This window comes from Heterocephalus glaber, unplaced genomic scaffold, assembly GCF_053883595.1.
Source record: "Heterocephalus glaber isolate CG9 unplaced genomic scaffold, H.glaber_assembly_v1.0 deba00001465, whole genome shotgun sequence".
Lineage (NCBI taxonomy): Eukaryota > Metazoa > Chordata > Mammalia > Rodentia > Bathyergidae > Heterocephalus > Heterocephalus glaber.
The window spans coordinates 10,557,844-10,583,482 of NW_028258312.1; the positions used below are offsets into that span (position 1 = coordinate 10,557,844).

The following is a 25,639-nucleotide window of genomic DNA, read 5'->3' on the forward strand; positions in this document are numbered from 1 at the left end:
AAATGTAAAACTCAGAAGAAAACAATGGTAAAAAATTCATAACTTTGGAATTGGCAAAAATTTCTTAGATATCAAAACAAAAACAGGGAGGAATGGAGGGGTTGAAGGGAGGGCTGGGCAAGGGTGAAAAATAAGAACCAAGAGAGACTATGTAAAGGTGGAAATTTCCAATGATGAATGTCATTATATTGTATACCTAAAATGTACCAATGATTAGAATGAATAATCGATAATGCAAAACAAATACACATGTAACAAAAGAAAACATGGATAAGCTGCCATTAATCAGTGATGAAAATATTGTTGTACAAAAGTACAATAGCAAAAGAGTGAAAAGCAACATATACACTGAAGAAAATATTTAAAACTCATATACTGACACAGGATTATTATTTAGAATATATAAAGACCTTCAATTCTATCACAAAAATTCAAGCAATCTGTAAAAACTTGCAAAGGACATATGTAGACTACAAAACTGTAAGTATGTGAAAAGATATTTAGCAAAACTAATTATTAGGAAAATGCAAATTAAAACCACACCCAAATATCCTTTCATATTCATTAGGATGGTACTTATAAAATATTAAAAAGTAAAAGAAATAGAATAAGTGTGGGTGATGTTATGAAAACTTTGGAATTCCATAGCCCTGCTGACAGGTGTGTAACATACTGCCACTGTTATATGGCAGTTCCTCAAAAAAAAAAAAATCAGATTACCATATGACCCAGCAATTCAACTTTCAAAGTGTAGGGTCACAAAAATTGAAAGCAGAATTAAAACATATAACTGTTCATAATGTCCATAGCTGTATTATTAACAAAAACAGAAAGGTGAAACAACCAAAATATTTAAGGATGATGAAGTATATAAAGAAAGGTGATATATACATATGATATAATATTCTTTTTTTTTTTTTGTACCGGGGATCGAACTCGGGTCCTTGAGCTTGTGAGGCAGGTGATGAAATCACTGAGCTAAATCCCAGGCCTGATATAATATTCTTTAGCCTTAAAAAGGAAGAAAATTCTGACACAAGCCACACATGGATAACTCTGAAAGATATGTCAGGTGCAATATGTCAGATATAGAAGAACACATGTTGTATGATTCCATTCATATGAAGGACCTAGAAATGCCAAGTTCATACTTACAGATAATAAACTGATGTTTGCCAGGGGTTGGTGTAGGAGAGCAGATTGCACAATAATTATTAAATGGATACAGAATTTCAAATTGGGAAGACAAAAATGTCTGGAGAAGGAAGATTGTGACTTTCGTATAACAATACAAAAGTATTTATTATCACTGAATTATATATGTGTAGTAAAAATAGTTGAAGTGGTAAATTGAATAATACCATGAAGCAATACTATGGCATAAAAAAGGATAAGTTTGATTAGTTTGTATCGAAATGGATCCACCTTGAGATAATAATGTTAAGTGAAATAAATCAAACACACAAGCTTAAATATAACATGGTTTCTTTTCTATCAAAACTCCAAAAGATAAATAAAGAGCAAAATAAAAGCTAAGTAACAGGAAATAGAGAAATAGATCTTTCATAAAAGGGCAGGAGACCAAGAGAGGGGGGAAAGGGGGAGGGCAGCAAGGGATGAAAAAGAGAATTGCGATGTGTCACGTGCATTTACCAACTCCCTGTAAGGAATGTGACCTTTATGTACTGCAAGCATGTACTAATAAAAAACTAAAAACTGAGAAAACAGAACTAAGCTGATTTTTAATTCTGTTTTAGATAGATTTTCCATATTTCCATACAAACTCTTGATATTTCTTCTTGTATTTCTCATTTTCAATGACATGCTTAGGTATTATTTATTTGATCTAATGTTAGTTATGTTTATGCTTATTGAATCTGAATATTTATACTGCTGATACATTCCTTAAACATCATGAAAGTCCTAATACTAAATTAATAATTTTTCTATATATTTTTTGAAATAATTGACTTTTATGCATATTTGTTGTCCTATTCCCTTTTATTATTTCCCTTAATAAAATTGTATATTTTATGACCTGTAAAATGTGTATTTGATTTCACTTCAATTGTGTGATATTTCCTTCAAATAACTTAGTCATCCAGCTACTAAAATACTATGCTGTGTCTAATTTCTGAATAAAAGAAACTTATTTTCTACTGTTCTAAAGGATGAAAATTCCAAGTTCCAAGTGCCACCTGATTTGATATCTAATGAGGGCTCACTTTCTCATAGATAGGAACTCCAAGGATACGAATTCCTTTCCCAATGCCTTGGATTACATCCTCTTATCCTCCAAGTCCCCACCTTCTAATACCACCACTTTTTAGGTTAGGCTTTAACATATGATTTTAAGAGGGGCATGTATCTTCAGAACAAAGCAAAGATTTTGTGGAATTCTGTTATTTATGACACAATTTGCCTTCTCTTACTGAGCTATTTGATATTTTATTGTCTCTGGGTTTTCAATGACTTCTCATGCCTGGATAAACATAAACACAAGAAATTCTTAGAATAAAATTTATATATAGTCCAATTTTGAAAAACAAGTATAAAATTTTAAATAAAAATGTTCTTTTCCTATTCATTGCTTTAATTAACATTAACAAGCATAGGTATTATCAAAGTTCACATCAAATTGCATACTTACATGGAAAATTTTACATGTATATATTAACCGATAAAATTTCACCTGTAAATGATGCAGATTTTTAGAGGATGAATAAATTCAAATTGTAAGTTAAATATCCAATGAAGAGGTTTGTGAAAAATTATGTAATGAGATAAAATGGGTTGGAATTATTATTTTACTACAATTAATGCAAGAAATTTACTGGATAAACATATAAAACAATATTTTAAAATATTACATATTAAGCAAAGCAAGACACTCTGTAAAATGAGAAAGAATTAATTTCATCCCTGTAATTGTCTTAATTTATTATATAAGAAAATCTCTATAGGATCATGAAGATAAAAGACATGAACACCATAACAGATTCTCGAAATTTTCAAGAAAGAATGCTGAGTCCTAAGAGAAAAAGGATGTAGTCAAACAGAATTCCAAACAGGAGACATCTACATAGAGAGCAAATTCCGTATCAGTGAGGATTTTGAGTATTCAGAAGAGTACTGAGAGTAGGTACATAAGAAGAGAAAAGCATCTGAGAGCAGGGAAGGCACTCCTTGACATGATTAATGATAACAACATATGTAGCAGTCACACAGAGGCATGAATAGTGTCAGGTCTCACAGCCATGTTAGAAACCATCAGAGGTAGAGTATCCAAGTTACCTTCAGGAGTGGAATGATATTAGGCTGATAATTCTGGTCCCAGGACACAATCAAGATCCAAAAGAATCAAACTGTTTCTAAGAAACTTATTTTTGTCATAAAAGAAAGCACAAGAAAAATGTTAAAAATTCACAAAATGCAACATGAAATAGTTGCAATGCAGAATGTCTGACATCCAAATAAATAATAGTAAAGAAACAAGCAGGAAAAAGTTTATGGAAAAGAGGTGTATAAATTAATAAAACCTACCCAAGAACTGACATAAATTTGAAAGTTTTCAAAATAAACTCTATAACTTACAATAAATGTATTCCATAAATTTAAGAAGTTAATTGTAGACATAAGGAATACTTTAGAATATTTCTAAGAAACTTCTATGAAAAATCATGCAGTGTCTGAAATTTAAAAAAAAACACTATAGGGTCAATTTGGCACTTAGAAGAAAGTAAAAAGTACCCTTGAAGTGACAGAAATAGGAATTATCCAAAATAAAATCAGGAAAAATAAAATATTTTTCAAAGTCAAAAGTACATCAGTGAATATGACACAATTTCATGCATCCTAACCTATATAATTTGAATATTCTGAGAAGGAAGAGAGAGTCCAGGAGAAAAATATTGTACTGATAGTACACTTAAATTTTCAAAATGAATGAAAATTGTTAACTCTTGAATTCAAGAAATTCAGACCTCAAGAACCAAATATGAAAGGGAAATTAAGACAAGATAACAAATTGGTAATAAAAGAAAAAACGCAAAGCAGCATTTAAAAAGCTGTGCTTGAACAAAAGAAAACAATGCTGCAATTTCTATTATGAAACCACTATATATGTACACTGGATTGAACAAGTAAACAGATGGCACATGACAGACTTCAATTTTCACTGTAATGTTTTACAGACTAGCGAAGAAGAAAGTGCAAAGTAACTATGTGGGTTAGAGTTCGAACTGAAGCTCAATGCTATAAACATATAAACATATGCACATATGCACATATGTGAGTTTGTACTTGGACAAAATCTGTACTTCAGTAGAAATGACAACATCTAGTGTTATAATAACCAAGTGTTTATTAGAAAATACTAGCAAAATTGGCAGGCTTTAAGAATAATAGGTTAAGAAAAAAATAAAGTATGAATAATTAAATATAGAATATAGAATGTTTTTAAGTCAACAGCTTGGATACACAGTCAAAATGTAAGTCTTAAAGATTATAATTTATTAAATGAACAAAAGAATAATTGGAAAATATGGGTAAATTACATTAATAATGAAATACTTTGATTTAGTACTTACAATTCTTATTGGATTTTTAAAAAATTCTTTTATTGGTACATTTTAGGTATACAATACATTTGAATTTCTCATTGGAAACTTGTACCTTTACATGATGCAACTTGGTTCTTATTTTTTCCCCATTTCTAGCCCTCCCTTCACCCCCTCCACCCTTCACTGTTTACAAATATTTTTTTTCCATTTTTTTCCATTTCTCATAATTTTTCCTTTCCCTTCTTTCCTTTCCCCTGCCCCTCCCACTTCCCCTAACCCTTTGGACCTTTTCTTCCTATTTTGCATTATCAATTATTCATTCTAATAGTTGGTACATGTTATGTATACAATATAATGACATTCATCATTGGAAATTTGCACCTTTACCTAATCTCTCTTGGTTCTTATTTTTCCCCCTTCACCTGCCCTCCCTTAAACTCCTGCATCTCTCCCTTTTTAGAAAGACTTTGTTTCCATTTTTCCATTTTCTCATATTAATTCCATTCCCTTCTTTCCTTTCTCCTACCCCTCCCACTTCCTCTTCCCCTTTGTCCCTTTTCTTCCTATTTCACATTATCTATTATACCTTTTAGTCCTATTTACACTTTCAGTTTCTCATGCTAGAGAAACTATTCAATATTTATACCCGTGTGTCCTATTGATTTCATTTAAGAGTATTGCCTCAATGTGCATCCATTTAGCTAAAAATATCTCTAATTTCTCATTTGTTATGGCTGAGTAGTAATCCATCTTATAAAAAAAACCCCATATTTTCTTTATACAGTCTCCAGTTGATGGGCATTTGGGGTGTTTCCAAATTTGAGGTATTACAAATTGTGCTCCTATGAACATGGGTGCACATATATCACTGTGGTATGATCCTTTTAATTCTTTGGGGAAGATCCCCAGCAGACGAATAGCTGGGTCAAATGGGGCTTCCAGTCCTCGTTCTTTGAGGTATATCCATACTGATTTCCACAGTGATTGCACCAGTCTACACTCCCACCAGCAGTGGAGCAGGGTTGCTCTTTCCCCACAGCCCCACCAGCATTTGTTATTGGTTGATTTCATGGTAGCAGCCATTCTTTCTGGAGTGAAGTGGAATCTCAGTGAGGTTTTCATTTGCATCTCTTGAATGACCAGTGATGTTGAAAATTTTTCATGTATTTATTTGCTATTTCTACTTTTTTGCCTGAGAAATGTCTGTTCATTTCAGATGCCCAGTTTTAGATTGGATCTTTAAATTTGGGAGGTCTGATCTTTTAAGTTCTTTATAAATTTGAGATAGGACTTTGTCTGAAGAACAGCACAATGTGGGTTGTCTCTTCACACTGCTGCTGGTTTCTCTTGCTGTGCAGAAGCTTTTAATAAGAAGAGATCCCACTTGTTGATTGTGTTAGTTCATGGGCAACTGAGGTTTTGTTCATAAAATCTTTTCCTACATCAATGTTTTTAAGAGTTCTACCTAAACTCTGTTCCAGCTGATCATGGTTTCTATTTTAATATTTAGATCTTTAATCCATTATGATTTTAGTTTATTGCACACTGAGAGATATAAGTCTCATTTTAATCTTTGGCAAGTTGAAACGCAATTTTTACAGCAGCATTTATTAAAGAGGCTATCTTTCCTTCAGTGAGGGTGTTTGGCTCCTTTATTGAAGATGAGATGGCTGAGTGTGTCTGAAGTTGTTTCTGCATCTTCTAATCTGTTCCACTGGTCTTCAGGTCTGTTTCTTTGCCAGTACCATGCTGTTTTATCACAGTAGCTTTGTAGTATAGTTTCAAGTTGGGGATTGTGATACCCCTCCCATGTCTATGTTACCTAGAATTGCTTTTGCTATTCTGGGTCTCTTCTTGTTCCAAATGAATTTTTGGATTGTTTTCCCAAGGTCTGTGAAGTATGTTGCTGGGATTTCAATTGGGATTGCATTGAATCTATATAGAAGTTTTGGAAGTGTGGCCATTTTCACTATATTAACCCTTCCTAACCAGGAGTAGTGGATGTCTGTCCATTTCCTGATATCAGCTTCAATCTCTCTTTTCAGAGTGCTACAGTTTTCAGAGAAGAGGTCTTTGATTTCTTTCATTAGGTTGTTTCCTAGGTATTTCAGTTTTTTGGATGCTATTGTGAAAGTAATTATTTGCACTACTTCTCTCTCAGTGAGTCTGTTGTTCATATAGAAGAAAGCTCTTGATTTTTGTGTGTTGACTTTGTATCCAGCTACTTTACTGAATTTGGTCATTAAGTCTAGAAGACTTTTGGTGGAGTTTTGGGGTCCTGCTATATAGAGTATCTTGTCATCTGCAAATAATGACAATTTGAATTCTTCATTTCCTATCTTTATTCCTTTTATTTCGTTCTCTTGTCTAATTGCCATGGCTAATGTTTCCAGAACTATATTGAACAAGAGTGGTGATAGTGGACATCTTTGTCTTGTTCCTGATTTTAGTGTGAAGGATTTTAGTTTTTGACCATTTAGTATGATACTGGCTGTTGGTTTTTCATAGATGGTTTTTATCAGTTTGAGGTAGAGACCATCTATTCCAATTTTTTGTAGGGTTTTTATCATAAATGCATGTGGGATTTTGTCAAATGCTTTTTCTGCATCTATGGAGATAATCATATGGTTTTTGTCCTTGGCTCTATTGATATAGTGTATTACATGGATTGATTTGTGTATATGGAACCATCCCTGCATCCCTGGGATGAATCCCACATGGTCAGGGTCTAAGATCTTCTTGATGATCTTCTGCATTCTATTTGCCAGTATCTTATTAAGGATTTTTGCATCTATGTTCATTTTTGAGATTGACCTGTAGTTCTCTTTATCAATTGGATCTTTCTCTTTTTGGGATCAAGGTGATGGCTGCTTCCAGGAATGAATATGGCAGTATTGCTTCCTTTCAATTTCAATGAAGAGTTTAAACAGTATTGGCAGTAGTTCCTCTCTAAATGTCTTCTAGAATTCAGCAGTGAAGCCATCAGGACCTGGGCTTTTCTTAGTTGGTAATGTTTTAATTATATTTTCAATTCCATTGGTTGATATTGGGATGTTTAGAATTTTTAGGTCTGCTTCATTCACCTTTGGTAATTCATATGTATCTAGGAACCTGTCCATTTCTTCTGTTTTTTCCATCTTATTGGTGCATAGGTTCTGGAAGTAGGTATTGCTGATCCTTTGGATTTCTGCTTGCTGTATTGTAATTTCACTGTTTTCATTGCTAATTGCACGGATTTGGGCCTTTTCTTTCCTTTTTCTGATAAGGTAGGCTAAGGGTTTGTCAATTTTGTTTATTCTTTCGAAGAACCAATTCTTGGCTCCATTGATATTTTGTATCATTCTCTTAGTCTCCATTGCATTGATTTTTTCTCTGATCTTTATAATTTCCTCCCTTGTATGAGCTTTGGATTTGTCCTGTTCTTCTTTTTCCAGAAGCTTGAAGTTCAGCATCAGGTTGTTTAATTGGGCTTGTTCTGTTTTTCTAATATGAGTGTTCACTACTATGAATTTCCCTTGTAAGACTGATTTCATTGTGTCCCATAGATTCTGATATGTTGTATTGTCATTGTCATTTAATTGAAGGAAATGTCTGATTTCTTCTTTAACATCCTCTGTGACCCATTGGTTATTCAGAACTGCTTTCTTCAATTTCCATGTATTTATGAAATTTTTCCAATTTCTTTTGCTATGGATCTCCAATTTCATCGCACTATGGTCTGATAATATACAGGGAATAACTTCAATTCCTTTGCATTTACTTAAACATGTTCTATGTGTGAGTATGTGGTCTATTTTGGAGAATGACCAGTGCACAGCTGAGAAGAATGTGTATTCTGATTTTGTGGGGTTGAACACTGTGTAAACACCTGTTAAGTTCATTTGTTCAAGAGTTTGATTGAGTTCTAGTATTTCATTACTTATTTTTTGTCTAGTTGATCTATCTATTTGTGACAGTGGGGTGTTGAGGTCCCCCACTACAATTGTATTAGTGCATACATGACTTTTCATGTCTGTTAGTATTTGTTTTATATAGTTGGGTGCACTAGTGTTTGGTGCATAGATATTTATGATTGTCATCTCTTCCCATTGGATTGTTCCCTTTACAAGGATGTAGTGTCCTTCTTTGTCTCTCTTAATTAGTATTGGTTTGAAATCTACTTGATCTGCAAAAGGGATAGCTACCCCTGCTTTTTGGGGGGTTCCCATCACATGGAGTATTGTTTTCCACCCTTTAACTTTCAGTCTATGAGTTTCCTTTTGAATTAAGTGTGTTTCTTGTATGCAGCATATTGTTGGATTTTGCTTCTTGACCCATTCTGCCAGTCTATTTCTTTTTATTGATGAATTGAGACCATGAACATTGATGGTTTTAACTGATAAATATTGACTTATCATTTTCATGAATTTTTCTTTTTTGGGGATTCTCCTCCTTTACATTTAATTTCTTGTCATGCCCAATGGGTTCATTCTGCTTTTCTTCCTGGGGATGTGATCCTCAATGTCTGTTCCTAGGATATTGTGTAAAATTCTTTGGAGTGCTGGTTTGGTATTCACAAAGTTCCTAAGGTGCTCTTTGTCATGAAAGTATCTTATTTCTCCATCCATTTTGAAAGATAGTTTTGCAGGGTACATCTGGGTAGGAGGCTGTTTTCCTTTAGGGCTTGGAATATGTTACTCAGACCCTTCTTGCCTTTAGGTTTTGCACTGAGAAATTTACTGTGATTCTGATGGGCTTTCCTTAGTATGTGATTTGTTTCTTTTCTCTAACTGCTCGAAGAACTTTGTTCTTCTGTTGAGTTTCTGGAATCTTAATACTTATATGCCTATGTGTAGATTTTTTTTGATCAAGGCTATTTGGAGCCCTATATTCCTCACTTATCTGTATGTCAAGTTCTTTTCCCCTGCTTGGAAAGTTTTCTGCCATTACTTCTGTGAGCAGTTTGTTTATGTCATCTACACTCTCTCCTGTTTCTTCTTGGACTCCAATCAGTCTTATGTTATTCTTCTTTGCATCATCTAGCAGCTGTTGGATTGATTTCTTGTGGTTCCTTACAATTTTGAAGCAATTTTTCTTTTCCTGGTCACTAACTGCAATCTTATCTTCTATATCTGAAATTCCATTCTCACATTGGCTCATTCTGCTGTGTAGACTTTCAGTGGAGTTTTTGATCTCCTGGAAATCTATTTGCATTTGTTTTATGGATTCCATTTGTTCCCTATAGATGGGATTTCATCATATGCCTCAGTTCCTCTCTAGATTATTAATCATGTCTTGCACTATGAGCACAATCTCTCGTATTATCTGGGAAATTAGTTCTGATTTCCTTTTTTCCAGATAGTCTTTTGTTGTCAGTTCAGGGATTCCAGGTGGTTGAGTATCAGAGTGTTCCATCTAATTTCTCTTTGGGGTTGCTGTAGGTGATCTGGAAGTCTGGTTTTGAGACTTATCTACGTGTCTTCTCATTTTAACTGGGGGTGGGGGATGCTGTTGGCACCCACATGGCTCACCTTCTCTGAGCTGGGAGCAGTGGGACAGTGGCTCAGAAGCCCCTTCCTCTGGGATGGGAGCAGCAGGATGGATGGCGGCCTGGAATCCCATTCCTCTTACCTGGGAGTGGTGGGACATGGGCTTAGAAGCCCCTTCCTCTGGGCTGGGAGTGGCAGCAGTGTAAACATTTCTTGCATTTGCTTTTAGAAGGACTTCAAATCCATGACTAACTTTGGTCACTATAGTTCAATGCTGGGTGGATGTGAAAAACAAGAAAATATAATGGCAGCATATCCACTGAGGGTGATTTGATGGATTACTGGATTTTATATTAACCATTTTGGATATTGTTTGAGTTTTTTTATGTTCCAACAATATGTATATATATACACGAAAAAATTGTTTACACCAAAGGTATGTGCAAATTCATGTACAGCATTGTTATTCATAATAGTATGAAAATGGAAAACTCCAAGTACCCTTGTCTAGTAGAAGAGACAATAAATTATGGCATATTCATAAAAGTTAAATGCATTTTACTAAGAAATAAAAGTAAGCCTTTGGTAAATATAGCAAACTTGAATGTTTCAAATTCAGTGTTGAGTTGTCAATATCAAATACTATGTAATTAAGTCATGCAAAGTGTAAAGAATAAAGCATTTCAAAATGAAAAGTAGCTATAGCTAATCTACATTGTTTTAGGTCAAAATAGTGGCTGTCCTTCAGTAAGACTGGAAATAAGATCTACGAATGCGGAATAAGTGAGTCTTGGAATCAGATAACACTATTATAGACAGCTAATCTAGTTAGAAATATTATAAGCAGTCAGACAGGGCTAGCCCCACAAAGAAGTCAGTGCAGAAAGTAACACATTGTACCTGTGAGAGAAGGTGCAGTCATTGAAGGCCAGACCTCAAGACAAGCATGAAATGACTATACCTATTTCTCCAGGGTTAAACAATAATGATTAATATTCTAAATAGGCATCAATCACCTGGTTGGGGGACCAGGACCTTAACTCATCCCTTCAGGAAAGTCTTCTTTCCAAGAATACTTGCTATGTGACTTGCTTCCCCATAGGATCAATATTACCTAAAGAACTGTACATGTAATCTTATTGTTTGACCAGAGATTTGTCCCACCTTAAGTCTGCCTTATTATTTTGCTTTATAAAGCTTCTTTGAGAAGTGGGCTCATACCCAACACATTTATTTTCCAAGTCCCCCTCTTACTCTCTTAGACAGAAGATATATTTCTCTCAATAAATAGTTCCTAATCTTAATCTCCATTGTTCCTAGAATTCACTCTTCAGTTTTAGAGAACACAAACTCGGCATATCAGCATTTAACAGGTTGGGAGCTATAATATTTCCCTTATATTATTTGGAGGTACTTATATCATCTTATATCAACACTATCTCCTGGGAAGTTCAATTTGAATTTGCTCACATGGTGAAAATTCAAGCATCCAAATTCTCATAATAGTGCTCATGTTTAACTTTTTCCTTTCTTCCACATATGAGGACTTTGCACCGTTTTTGCATGGATTTTGTCTCATAGGTAGCAAAGCTCATATGATCATTCAGATAGAGAACATTTTTGCTCATGGATATAATTATCCTATGATAAATATTAGTAAATAAACCAGCTATATCTATTTTTTATATTGATATATAGTGAAAACTTAAAAAATAGTCCTTAACTCAGAAGAAAATGGAAGAAAAGAAAAACTATATTTTAAAATTATTTAAAGACTTTTTATGTATGAAGACGAGTGGTAGATTTGTTAAAAGATATTTTAGAGAACACCATGAAAAGAAATTTGTTGCAGTGGATAATTAATCAGTGTAAAAATTACCCAGGATGCAAGAAAATATATAAAAGATTGAAAATAAACTCAAGAGATATAGAGAAAGAGAAGCATGATATTTAAAGAATTTATTACCATAATGTTTTTTACAGTAATCTCATGTGAATTTATTTAGTTCAATGACAAAATAATTTTCTATGTTTTTAAACTGAAGGAAAACATTGATCCAATTGTTGGGATAATGTAGAAGGGTCAACCATGCCTGTGGGAACTGAAACATACTGAGGGGACAATGATGCCTCCACAAATCTTCAAACTAAATCACTCAGTTATTTTATTTGTATGTCTGAAGAATATACTAGAAAATCTTGCAAATAACTGGGTAAGATGAAGGAAGATAATGCTATTATATAATTTTTTCTATTAAATATAATAAATTTTAGCAAATAAAATATCAGTGATAGAGAATCTTTTAGAGCTTTCAAAGATAACGAACAACTAGCTGAAGCACATGGGGCATAGGCTTGCCACCATTGGCTTACTTTTTTCTTATAAATTTCTTGGAAATAATAGTGGCATTTTACAAATGAAGTATATTATTATATATGGTATTAAAGTATCACACTTAGTATTTTTATTCCTAATTTAATTTATTTACTTTAAAGGAACCTTAAAAGTACTTTAAACATTAATATTACTCTAAATTATTTGAATTGAATAAAATGTTAGTGATTAATTCCCAATTTTTTTCAAATTGTACCTAAGATTAGGAGCTTTTAGAATTGGTTTGTGGGTGGATTTTTAAAAGGTTTGCAGATGTTGACTATAGAAGCCATGGAATACTGAAAACTGACTGTGATGGGTGATTCTATTTGGACCTCAGAAGCCCAGACTGCTGATAGGAATGCAGAAGGTAAAGGCCAGGCTCATGAGGTTTCCTGGGAATGAGGACTGCACTGGAAACTGGATAAGAGAACCTTAGTGTTTCATTCTGGCAAAAAAATTGCCTATGTTTTATCCATGTCTGAAAATTCTGAGGCTGCACTTAAATGTAATGGACTAATGAACCTGGAAGAGAAAATTTCAAGTAGCCAGTGTACAAGCTGTAGTGTCAGTGTAGCTGAGTTCTTTTGGCCAGATTTTCAATGAGAATCAATAGCAAAAAGTATAGCAAAATGGCCAGGGATTTGGCTCAGTTGTTTCACGGCCTGCTGTGCAAGTGCAAGGACCCGAGTTCGATACCCGGTACCAAAAAAAAAGTACAGCAAAAAATGTGAAAATTGCCCAGAAGGGCCAGAATAGAAGCCCCTGTAAAGTTGGGGTCAAGGAGAGAAATATTTGTGAAAAGATTTGCAATAAAATTAAGTGAAGTACTTTGCATCAGGACCATATGAAAGATCTCTGGAGGGGATCTCAGGAAACAGCCAGAAACCCTTCATCACAGAATAAAAAATATAAAAGAGTAAGTAAATTCATTTGAAAGAGTTTTGCTTTGAGAAGAGACACACAGTCCCCTGCTCATTAAAGCCTACCTAAGAAAGTGGTTCTCTGAGTTCAGTCATCCAGGCTTTCAGAAGTCTCTGCTGTGACAGACCATGGAATGAATCACAAGTGAAACCTCTTCTAACTTTTGGGTGTCCAATATTTTGTCTCAGTCATATTAATACAAACATAATGCCTAGTATTTCATTCCTAATTGAATTTGTTTTAAAATTACTAAAATTATATTAACTGGAGAAAAATTTGGTGCGTAATTTATAGGGGATTTTTCCCCCCACATTGTTTCAGATACTTTCACAATGCACAAGGACATCTTGCTTGAAAACAGATTTCATGGTATGTTTAACAAAGGAAAAAAAAATAAATTTTGTCAGAATCTAAATATTGTGATCCTTAGGCAAATATCACTTTTTTTTAGTTTTGTTTTGAGTTTCCATTATCTACATCACAACAAGAAATTCAACCTAGTAAAATTCTTGTAGGTCAAACATTAATAAAGGAGAATTTAGTTCTAAAGTGTTAGAACTAAGGTCATAATATTTATTTAATAATCTATAGATAGTTTTAACTAATTGAAAGAAGTTAAATAGACTTCATATTCAGAATAAAATTTGTCTTGCAGGAGAATCATCAATGTTCCAATTAAGAACAGAAGTAACAATAGATACACAGTATTTCCAAGGGAAAGGAAGTCAAATGAAAAAAGAAAGAAAGAAAGAAAGAAAGAAAGAAAGAAAGAAAGAAAGAAAGAAAGAAAGAATAAACAAAAGACTATCCTCATTTGATGACTATGATATCAAAAATCTGTAATTATATCAAATAAACATTAATAGTCTTTCACTGAGGACAGCAAGAACTGGCTTTCTAATTGGAAACAAGGCAGGCTTTCAAGATATATGACTGCAATTAATGAAATGTATTGTTCATAATATTCATGTTATATTTCTGGAGAACTGTTTTTATATATACATTTTATTTGATAAGTGTATGTGTGTGTGTGTGTGTGTGTGTGTGTGGTGTAGAGTGATAGAGGAAGAGAAGGAGGGAGAGAGTAAGGACACTATCAATATACAATAGTGATTCATAGGTAAAAAGCACATTTTAGAAGTACATGACGTTTTTTGTTAATTTCACATTTTACTTTTCAACAGTAACTTCCACTAGTAGAAACATGACAGATTGAAAATGAGCATTTTCAATTATTTTCAATCTTGTTTTCTTCAGAATTTAATAAGTTTTCAGGAGCAAACAACAACACTATCACACTTTTCTTCCCTGTTGAGTTCTCATTTTTGATTCCCTAAAGGTGAGATAAAGGAAGAGTTGCGCTTCAGTGGAAAATACAGATATCAGGATAAAACATACATTTCCTTCTAAAGAGTCCTTATTCACTTAGTGCTTATGAATGCTTTCATTTCGAGCTTTTCCAGCCAAATAACCCTTTGATTTTACTACATGTAGTGATGATTTCCATTTCAGATGAATGAACTGAAAATTACCAACATATCAAAATAAGCTGGCAGCATAAACAACTTTAGTTACATATAGAAAATTACTTTTTAATTAAAATGACAGTTGGCTTGTCATTTAGTAGTACATAGAGTGAAACATCCGAAAACCTATGTTTTCCCAAAGTAAAATAAAATGTTATTAAATATTTTTCATAATTTGGAATTTCAGGAAACTACACTTATGCATATACTTAATTACAAAAAAGAATCATTTACTTCATCATCAAAGCAATGAATATATAAGCGAGTAAAAAATCTGAGACTGGTAAATGCTTTAAAGAGTAATTAGAGAAATGTAATGTAGTTATGAAGTGGGGCGAACTTTCAGCTTAACTAATAAGAAAAGGCCCCTCTTAGCAACAGACATTAAGTCAAAATTCACTGGCATCAGGGGTAAGTCACACAAGTCCTGGTCAAAAAAACCATTGCAGCAGAGGGAGTGGTGTATACATTAGAATTCATAGTCCATTTGAGACAAAGAAAGGAAAAGGAAGACAGGATGCACAATGAAAAGTGACAATGACAATAAATGTGTTTGGAGGGGTATCCAGGGTCAAGGTATTGGCAGATTGTCTCAGCATCACTAAGGAACATAGCTTTACGAAAAGTGTGATTGCAAGTGCTAGATGGATCCTAGAGGATAAATTGCAAATAGGTGTGGAAAATAACCAAATTTAATTCTTCAATCAAATCTTCAAGAAAAAATTCCCCAGCCTTGTAGATTAAAAAACTGAAAATGAAAAATCACAATTTATCTCAACCTGAGCATTATATACTGTGTCCTAGCCCATAGTTTTTGCAGATGTAAGATTTGGCCCAGGTAAGTGAACACAGGTAAGGAGCCTGCAAGATTAATCTCCAACATCATGTAAACAAACAGGGGTCTGATAAAAGAAAAATTTTCAGGAGGTATGGTATGACTCTAACTCATTCACTAATGCTTTCAATTTTAATGTGAAAATTTTAACAGCCCTAGCAATCAATTAGATCTCTTGTAACAAGCTTCTGATCTATTTACTGTGAATTATGACTCTAGGAATCACTCTGTGTACCATTAAATAAGAAAAATTATTTGAATTGGCAAATGGATATTTTTGTCTTACCCGTCTAACATGCACTTACTATTGAGACTTATTCACAGACAGGAAGACATTAAAAGAGTTTGAGCTGGGAAGAATCATAATCTTACTTGTGTATTTATGTAAAATATATAGGGAAGAGAGCAATATTAAACTCATGGAAACTAGTATAGGCCTTATCATAATACTAAAGATGAGATGATGAAACTTGGATGAAGGGAAGTGTAGTGAGGGAGAAGAAATGTTGAGATTCAGGATATAATTTGAAAGTAGAACTGAAATAATTTCTAATAGTGAATATAGGCTATGCATATAAAGGGAACTAATGAGTAACTTCAAAGTTTTGACTTAAAAATCTAGATGAATTTTTTGTACTACTTAGTGAGAAGTAGTGCGCTGGAGAAAAAATGTGGTTGGGTAACCAAATGTTTAGTTTAAGGCATTATAGGATTGAAGCATCTAACGATCTAATAGAAATATCACTGAGCCCTTTGGATACAAGGTCTGAATTTTAGTAGAAAATGAAATAAGAATCATAAATCTGTGTGACATCATTTTATAGATGGTATTTTAAGTCATGTAATTCAGTTGATAATGTAGAGGAATAAAACAAGAGGTTATTTAACTGAAAATCACATATTCCACCTTTTAGACATGGAATAAAAAAAGATCATCCAGTCAAAAATTACTTAGAAGCAAGGTTTGTTAAAACACACAATGTGGGACAGGGATTTAGCTCAGTGGTTCCGCAGCCTGGCTCACAAGGGCAAGCTCCTGAGTTTGATGCCTGGTACCAAAACAAACAAACAAACAAACAAACACAATGCACACATGAGTGTCCTGAAAGTTGAGTGAAAACAAAAATGTTTCATAAAAGAATGATCTAGCTAAGTGTGTTGGCCCATACATGTAATCCCAACATTCTGGGAGACTGAGGAAGAAAGATCACAATTCAGAGCCCAGACTTGTTGCTTAGAATTTGTCTCAACATAAAAATTAAAAAGTCAGATTAATTGACAAGGGAAGGGGACATAGCTCACTGTGAAATCCTTGGTTCAATTCCCAGTTTCCCATCCCCCCAGGAATAAAAAAAGAGTGAACTCCTTTATCTTTGCTTTTGAGAGGCTAAATGTTCAAAAGATAAGACAAATAGAACTAAGTAGTGAGAATTGCTCATTGTTTACCACAGTTGGAAGTTCACAAAAGTAGGTTAATTACAAACAAATTAGGTGGTCTTCTAGAAAGGAAGGGTATAAGTTAGCTCACTGTATTTACTTTTTCCCTTAATTTCAAACAAAATGTAGCTGAGAATCATGTTCAGAACAACTTGATGAAAAGAGAAGTGTTATCAAAAAAGGAGACAGTAAACCTACACTCTCTTAGAAAACACAGAATTGTATAAACCTGGAGGATTCTCTTGAGCTTTGTGATCCTATTTAAAGTAAAAGCAATCCAATTACTATTTGTATGTTTTTTCCCCATCTCTGCTTGGCTTGGCTTTCCTGATGCAAGATGAGGATAAGGGGATAATAGGAGTTAGCCAGCATTAGGGTTAAGGAATCTAATCAAAGAAAGCGGGAAAAGAGGAAAGCATCTGAGGATGAGTGCAAAGAGATGGTTTTCATGACAGTCCAAGGCAATCTCATTTTGGTAAAAAAGGGAGTAGATAATACAGTAAGAAAATTAACAGTGAAGCATCCATTTCTGTGGATGGAGAGCATGGAAGAATCAAGGAATGTGCAGAGTTAGGATTTTAAAATTATTTATATTTTAGTATAAAAATATGGGTCTGCCATAGGGGTGATTTAAGATTTGGAGCTGTTCCCAGGTATTTCAAATGACAATGTCAGAAGAGAATGATGGTAGAAATAGGTGATTGAAGGGAAGTGTAGAACAATATTACTGGAGGTAATGAGACTATGACGCTCAGACTATAATGTGTTACATAGATTTCCAGGGCAGATAGTCATTAAGAATGACCACACTGATGAAAGGAAAACAGAAAGCAAAGCGACAGCACTGTCAACTTGTGGTAGTAGCTTACAACTATTTGGAAAACATCTGCACATCTTCCTGGTACATTTCAAACATGGTGCTTTGTATCTGTTTGATTTGAGGAGGAAGGCAAATGTGCCCCACTTCCAAGATAACTACTACTTGTGGAGTGAAGGAAACACTGAGACCATTTATGGGTAAGGAGCATCCTTAGGAAATAGTGATGTTTCTCAACTTACAGTGAGTTCTGTTCTAAAATCCTACCTGAAGTTGAAACTATAATAACCCAAGTGTATTTCATACTTCTAACATGTTGAATATCAGAGTGTAGCAATTCGATGCATGTAGAATATCACTTGTTTACTCTCCTTGGAACTATGGGTTTGCTGCTGATGCCCAGTAATTATGCTACATATTTTTAGCCAAGGAAAAGATCAAAATTCAAAATTGGAAATAAAGTTTCTACTAGAAGCATATGAGTTTTTCAACAATATAAAAGTGAAAAATGGTAAATTGACTACCTTAATTCCTTCCATGTTTGTGTCTAGATTTCAGTTAGAACAAGAAGTGAAAGAAACATTAAGACATGTGGAGGTTGGGGAGGACTTTGTACATTCAGTGATTACACTGGAAGAGTTTACTTACATAATCAGAACATGAGTCATTCCACTGAATGTACAAAGTCTGAGTCGTATAAGAATACAGATGATTGAAAAAGAATTGGGTGATATTTAAGAGGCTGACATAGCAAGGAAACAAAAAAGGGTTAGATTAATATTGATGGTTTCTTACAGGAATATGATAATTAGTTGTAATGTTGATCGGTTATAGAAAGAGCCTTTTAGAATGTTGATAGTTCTGAGACCAAGAGGGATGGGGAGTAGAAGTGGTTGTTTTACTGTATCCACTGGAAATTTTCAGATTCTTCAACTACAATCCTGATGGAAATAAATGCGGTAAAGAAGAAGCTCACCATGGTGGACTAGAAGCAAAAGCATTTACAGCCTGCTCAGGAGATTGGACCAAATCAACAGGTATGCAGGGGCATGGGGAAGAATGAGGGAGCGTAGGAAAGCTAGGAATGCCCTGGAGTGTTACTGGAGAGGGCCAGGTATGAGGTGAAATGCAAAAGTACAGGTACTAGCATGATAAGGGAAATTGCACAAATAGAACACACCAGCACTGAAATCGCAGCAACTCTGCAAGGGAGGAGAGCCCTCCTGTCAGCACACAGGAGTGAACCCCAGAGTACACTAATGCAGGTAGACACTGCTACTAGATACATCAAAGTCTGAGTGGTTAGGAAGCCTGAGTTCTGTCAGGTGTGTTAGTGTGGAAAAAAAACTTCCAAGTCTTCCTTGAAGATTTAGACATATCATGATGAGGAGCCATCTTAAAGAGCATCCCATTCTCTGGGTAAACTGAAGGAGAGAATGAAAAACCTTGCATTTTTTAATATCAAGATTTAGTGGCCATTTCTTTTTAGTAATGCAGAAGATACTCACCCTGTGAGTCAATTTGGACCCAGGAAAATTGTAACTATGGCACAGACTAGCTAAGAACTCTGGACAGTGGGTGTATGCTCTACATAGTAGGGGAAAACAGCTCCGTAGCAATAACAAGTGGGCTGGGTTAGGCAAAGTTGCTGCTGGGTGGAGGGAAGCTGAGAAAGCATTCACTTAAAAAATATAGAAATCAATGCATATGTTTCTATAGATATTCTGAATGCAAGTGTTTTTAAGTTTCTAAATAAAAATATAGGCTGAATGTCATCATATTGTATACCTAAAATGTACCAATAAATTCAATTAAAAATAGACTGATGGATTTGATTAAGAAAGAAGACCTAACAAGAAATTTTGCTTATGTTGCCTCATAAGCAAACACATTCTCAGACAGAATATTAAAAAATGAAAAATAGTATTTCATGCAAATGGAATCTGAAAGCAAGAAGAAGTAGTTAAAACCACATCCAACAAAACAGACTTCAAGCCAAAATCCATCACAAGAGACAAAGAAGGTCAACACATATTGATAAAGGGAACAATGCAAGAAGAAAGTATAATGAATATGAAGATTTGGAGAGAATTTCAGAGTACTCAATTTTATAATACACTGACTATTGGACTAAAGAGAAAGATAAGCCCCAATACAACAAATGTTGGTGATTCCCATACCATACTATCACACATCAGTCATGCAGCCAATTCAACAAATAAACAAAAGTTAAAGTATGCTAGATTATTGAACTTACTAAACAAGTACAGAATACTCCATCCAACTATAGCAAAATACACATTCTTCAAGCACAAGGACCCGAGTTCAATCCCCAGTACCAAAAAAAAAAAAAAAATACACATTCTTTAGAGCAGCTCATGAAATTTTCTCCAAAATAGGTCATATTTTTTAACGTAAAGCAAGTCTTTACTATTATACACAACTGAGCTAATTACATCTCATCTGATGAGAATGAAATATAGAAATCAGAAATCCCCCTTCCACAGCTAAAGACTACAAGGAACTTAGCAAACGAGAAAAAAAGAAAATGCTGTGAGACAGTGGGAGACAGGGAAGAGAACCGGTGGGGAGAGCAAGCTAAGCAGCAGAGAGACCTGTAAGACTCAGAATTTAGTTGCTCCCACAATGACTGCACCAGAAATAGAAAAGAGCCAACCTAATAGTCCAAGAAATTAATTTTGGTAGCTGTTTGAATACATGTTAAATTTTGCAAAGCCATCTTTGCCTCTGTAAATGAATAGGATTTGAACTAAGTACAGAACCAAGTTGTTTTGCTCTGGATAAAAAGCGAGTGATGCCAGAGATTGCATTATCAGTTTAATTTGGTGTACATCTGGTGAACATTAACACACCTAAAACAAATCAAAAGTCATGAGAAAATCACTAGGATAAACCAACACCTCAAGATCAGAAGTCTGGATCACACTGTGTCAACAATAAGCTATGCTAATTTTAATTTAGAATATTATACTTTTTGAAAAATTTTTCTGAAAAAAAAAAGAAATATAGAAATCAACAGCAAGAGAAACTACAGAAACCATGAAAACAAGTGACGATTAAGTAATAAAACTTGAATGATCAATGTGTCACTGAGGAAATGGGAAGGAATTTAAAGATTCCTAGAATTAAATAAAAATGGAAATACAACATTCTAGTATTTGTGGCATACAGTGAGGGCAGTTCTCAATGCAAGCAGGGATCTAGGATTCTCTGTGTTAGAAAAATCACAGAGATGCAAAATAACCAAATGATGTATCTTAAGATCTTAGAAAAACAAGAACAAACCAAACCTTAAACAAATAAAAGAAATAACAAAATCAGAGTTAAAATTAAGGAAATAAAGAAAAAGAATACAGGGGATCAATGAATTAAAGAGTTAGTTCTTGAAAACGATCAACAAGATTGATAAAATCTTACCTAATCAAAAGAAGACCAAAATTAGTAGAATTAAATACAAAAAGATATATTACAACAAATATCTCTCATATCCTGAGGAAAATAAGGAATTATTTTGTAAACTTATATTCTAAGAAATGGAAAAATCTAGAAGATATGGATAAAGAATGGATAAATTTCTAGACCTATGAAATACCAAAATTGAACTAAGACACTACAGAAAACATAACACTTCAATAACAAATAATAAAAAAATCTGCCAACAAACAAAAGCCAAAGATTGGCACTGCTGGATTTTACCATATGTTTAAAGAACTAAAACTATTCCTCAAAAACTTTCTTTAAATATAAAAGGAATGATTGCTTCCAATCTCATTCTTCAAATCACCTTTGGATACCAAAATCAGGTAAACACAGACACACAGACACACACACACACACACACACACACACACACACACGCTACAAACTAATAACCATGATGATCATATATCCAAAAGTCCTAAATAAAATTTAGAAATCAACAATATATTCACAATATTATACATCGTAATTCAGTTGGTTTTATTCCAGGATTGAAAGAGTGATTCCATATGCAAAAATAGATAGATGGAAAATGTCTTATAAATAGAACAAAGGATGAAATCACACAGTCATCTCAATAGATGTAGAAAAATCCTTGGACAAAACCCAACATCTATTCGTGATTAAACCACATAAAAATAGGTACAGAAGCATCTTTACATAATAAAGCCTTTATATGGAAAATCACAGCCAAAGTTGTCTTAAGTGGAGAAAAACTGAAAGCCTTTCGTCTAAAATTCAGAATGAGATGAGAATGTTTAGATTCACCAATTCTTTTCAAATTACTTAGTTCTAGCTAGAGCAATTAGGTGAGAGAAATAAAAATATACAATTAGGAAAGGAAGACTTCAAATTATCCCTATTTGATTCTGTACTTAGACGATCCTAAATACTCCACCAAGACACTTTTAGATGTGATAAACTCAGTAAAGTGGATGTATACAAAATCAACATAAAAACCAATACTTTTTCTATGCACAGATGATGAACCTGCTGAGAAAGAAATTAGGAAAACAATCACATTCATAATTGTTTCAAGAATAATACTAACAATTCCTTAACACTAAAGAAATTAAAGAAGACACTAGAAGTTGCAAAGAACTCCATATTTATGGACCAGCAGAGTGACTAATGTTAAATAAGGCCCTAATATTAAGTTAAATCTATAGATGTCCTGATATTCCCATCAAAATATCAATGGAAATGGGCTGGGGATTTAGCTCAGTGGTTCAGCCGCCTGTCTCACAGACACAAGATCCTGAGTTCGATCCCCATGCCAAAAAGAAAAAAAAAAATCAATGCAAGTCTTGAAAAAACTAAAAACAAAAAAAAAATACTGAAGTTCATATGTAAACACAACAAATGCAGAACAATTTTGAGCAAAAAAATAATGCTGCAACTATTATAATACCTGTTTTTAAAATATATTATAAACCCACAATATAAAAGTAACATAGTACTGGGATGAAAATAGACATGACCTATCGAATTGAAAGAGGACACTGAAATAAATCCATGCAGGTGTAGTTATGTGATTCTTGAAGAAAATATATAGAAAGTGCTTTAACACATTGGCATGTGTAACACTTCTGACGCTCAAAACCCGAAGGAAGAAAGGTTTATTTTGGCTCACAGTTTGTAGAGGTTTTGGTCCATAGTCCATTGGCTTCAAACCAGTGTGGCATGGCAGGCAGAAGCTGAGAGAGATTAAGAATGGAGGCAGGGAGATAAACCCTTCCAGCCCACAAGCCTTGTAACCCACCTTCTCAAACCAGGCTTCACCAACCAAATCACAGTTTAGACTAATGAGCTGATTCCCACACCTTCAAGATCCAATTACCTCCCCAAACCTCTACCTATAAGCATATGAGGCTTTGGAGGGACCTCTAGAAATAAACCATAAAAATGGCTATCATAATGAATACAAATACATTCTATCAAGATGCATGTAAAAAGAACTGTCATACACTGTTGGTGGTAATGTACACGCACATGCAGCCTCTATGCACATGAGGAGGGACGTTCCTCAAAAAATGCAAAACAGAGCTACCAGATTATCCAGCTATGCCACTTCTCAGTATGTTCTTGAAAAATTAAAGTCAGCTTACTAAGAACAGCTATATATCTACATTTTTTTGGTTTTTCATAGATTTAATTTTATTTTTCTTTTAGTAGATTCAGTACATATTTTTATTATGCTTCAGTACATAATGATTATATTCACCACAGGGAATTGATACATGTACATAACACATTTAAATTCTTTTTCCCCCTTGCCTCTACTCCTTTTTATTTTTCCAGCATCTGATTCATTTATTTATTGGATAAGGCATTATGAAGTTAATTATCATATATATAGATTGAAAACCAGATTAATAGGTCAAAGAATATATAAAGCATATAAGACCATTGCACTAAGTCAAGAAACACTCTTCAATACATTGTGTCCTTTTTTTCCCTTTCTTGTCTCTCTTTTTTCCCATAATATCTGCTTTTTATTTCATACTTTATATATATTGTTTTTCATATAAGAGAAATCATTTAATATTTAAGCTTGTGTGTCTGAATTAATTCGCTTAAAATGATAGTCTCAAGTTTCATCTGTTTTCCTAGAAAAGACTCAAGCTTATCCTTCTGGATAGCAGAGTAGTGCTCCATTGTGTATAAATACCATATTTTCTTTATCCATTCATCTGTTGATGGACATATAAGCTATTTCCAAGATTTTGCTATTATGAATTGTGCTATTATAAACATGGAAATGCATACCTCACTGTGGGATGATGTCTTGAAATCTTTTGGGAAGATGCCTGCAGGGAGAATAGCTGGGTCCTATTTATAGTTTTTTGAGAAATCTCCATACTGATTTCCATAGTGGTTGTATCAGTTTATGGTCCCACCAGCAATGGAGAAGTGTTTTTTCTCCCCACAGCTATGCCAGCATTTGTAATTGATTTATTTCTTGATGGTAGCCATTCTTTCTGGAGTGAGATGGAATCTCAGAGATGTTTTAATTTGCATTACTCGAATGGTCAATGATTTTGAACTTTTTCCTTACGTATTTACTGGCCATTTGTATTTCTTTATCTGAGAAGTATCTGTTCATTTGAGATGACAATTTTTGGATTGGCTCTTTGAATTTAGAGGCCTAATTTTTTTGAGTTCTTTATATATTATAGATATTAGTCCTGTGTCTGAAGAGTAGATGGCAATTTTTTTCTCATTTTGTAGCTTGTCTCTTCACTCTTTTGGTGATTCCTTTGCTGTGCAGAAGCTTTTTAAAATGATGTGGTAATGTGATTTCTTTTGTTGATTCTTGGTATCATTTCTTGGTTCAGAAAGTCTTTGCTTACATCTATGTCCTCAAAAGTTTTACTTATTTGGTATTCCAGAACATTAACTGCCTTTGTTCTATTGTGTAGATCTTTGATCCATTTTGTTTCAAGTTTAGTGCATGTTGAGAGATATGGGTCTAGGATCAACCTTAAGCAAATGCATAGCCAGTTTTTCCAGCAACATTTGGTAATTAAAGAGGCTGTCTTTCCTCCATCAAAGGTATTTTGTCCTTTGTCAAAGATAATATAGCTGGATATCTATTTTTATTTCAGCATAAGAACATATAAAGTTATACATAAATGTATAAACACAAAATTATTCACCTTATGGGTGAATAGTATTTAGCCATAAATAAAAACAAAATTATGTCATTTCTTGGAAAATGGATGAAAGTGGAGACTATCATGTTAACAAAATAAGACACATTCAAACAAATATGGTTTCTCTCATATTTGGAAATGAGGAGTAAAAAATGAAAGATAACAAGAAAGTAAAAGGGAAACTAATAGAGAAGAGGAAGGAATTGGGACAGAGGCAACAGTCAGGGAAAAGGAGGGGTAGTGGTAGGGGATAAAATGATCAATGTGTATTTTATACATATACAAATATGCCAAAATGAAAGTATTTTGTGTAACTTCCAGGCAGAAATTCAATCAATTAATGATAGAGGCAATGAAAAAGCTTTTTCACCAAAAGCATGAGTATTTTGTAAAGAATTTTAAAATCTCAAATTGAGCTTCCACTCTTTACATTGTGCCTTCCTCACATGATAAGATCCACTTCAGCAATGTGGATTGTTGCATGTGAATACATATGTAAATTTAAGACTTTCAAATCAAAGACTATTGGTGTTACTTTT

At 33.8% G+C, this 25,639-nt stretch overlaps 1 long non-coding RNA gene across 3 annotated transcripts in view; it reads left to right on the top strand.

Annotated features, from left to right (window-relative positions):
• Nucleotides 1–25,639, top strand: part of LOC147826572 (uncharacterized) — a 135,402-nt gene that overhangs the window by 38,164 nt on the left and 71,599 nt on the right. The window contains exons 1-2 of one of the 3 annotated variants that reach the window (XR_015438931.1): nt 18,560–18,711; nt 18,868–18,980. This is a non-coding gene — a long non-coding RNA (uncharacterized LOC147826572). Of the gene's footprint in view, nt 1–18,559; nt 18,981–25,639 lie in introns of those variants that run through there. The other 2 variants (XR_015438932.1, XR_015438930.1) reach the window with 2 other exon arrangements.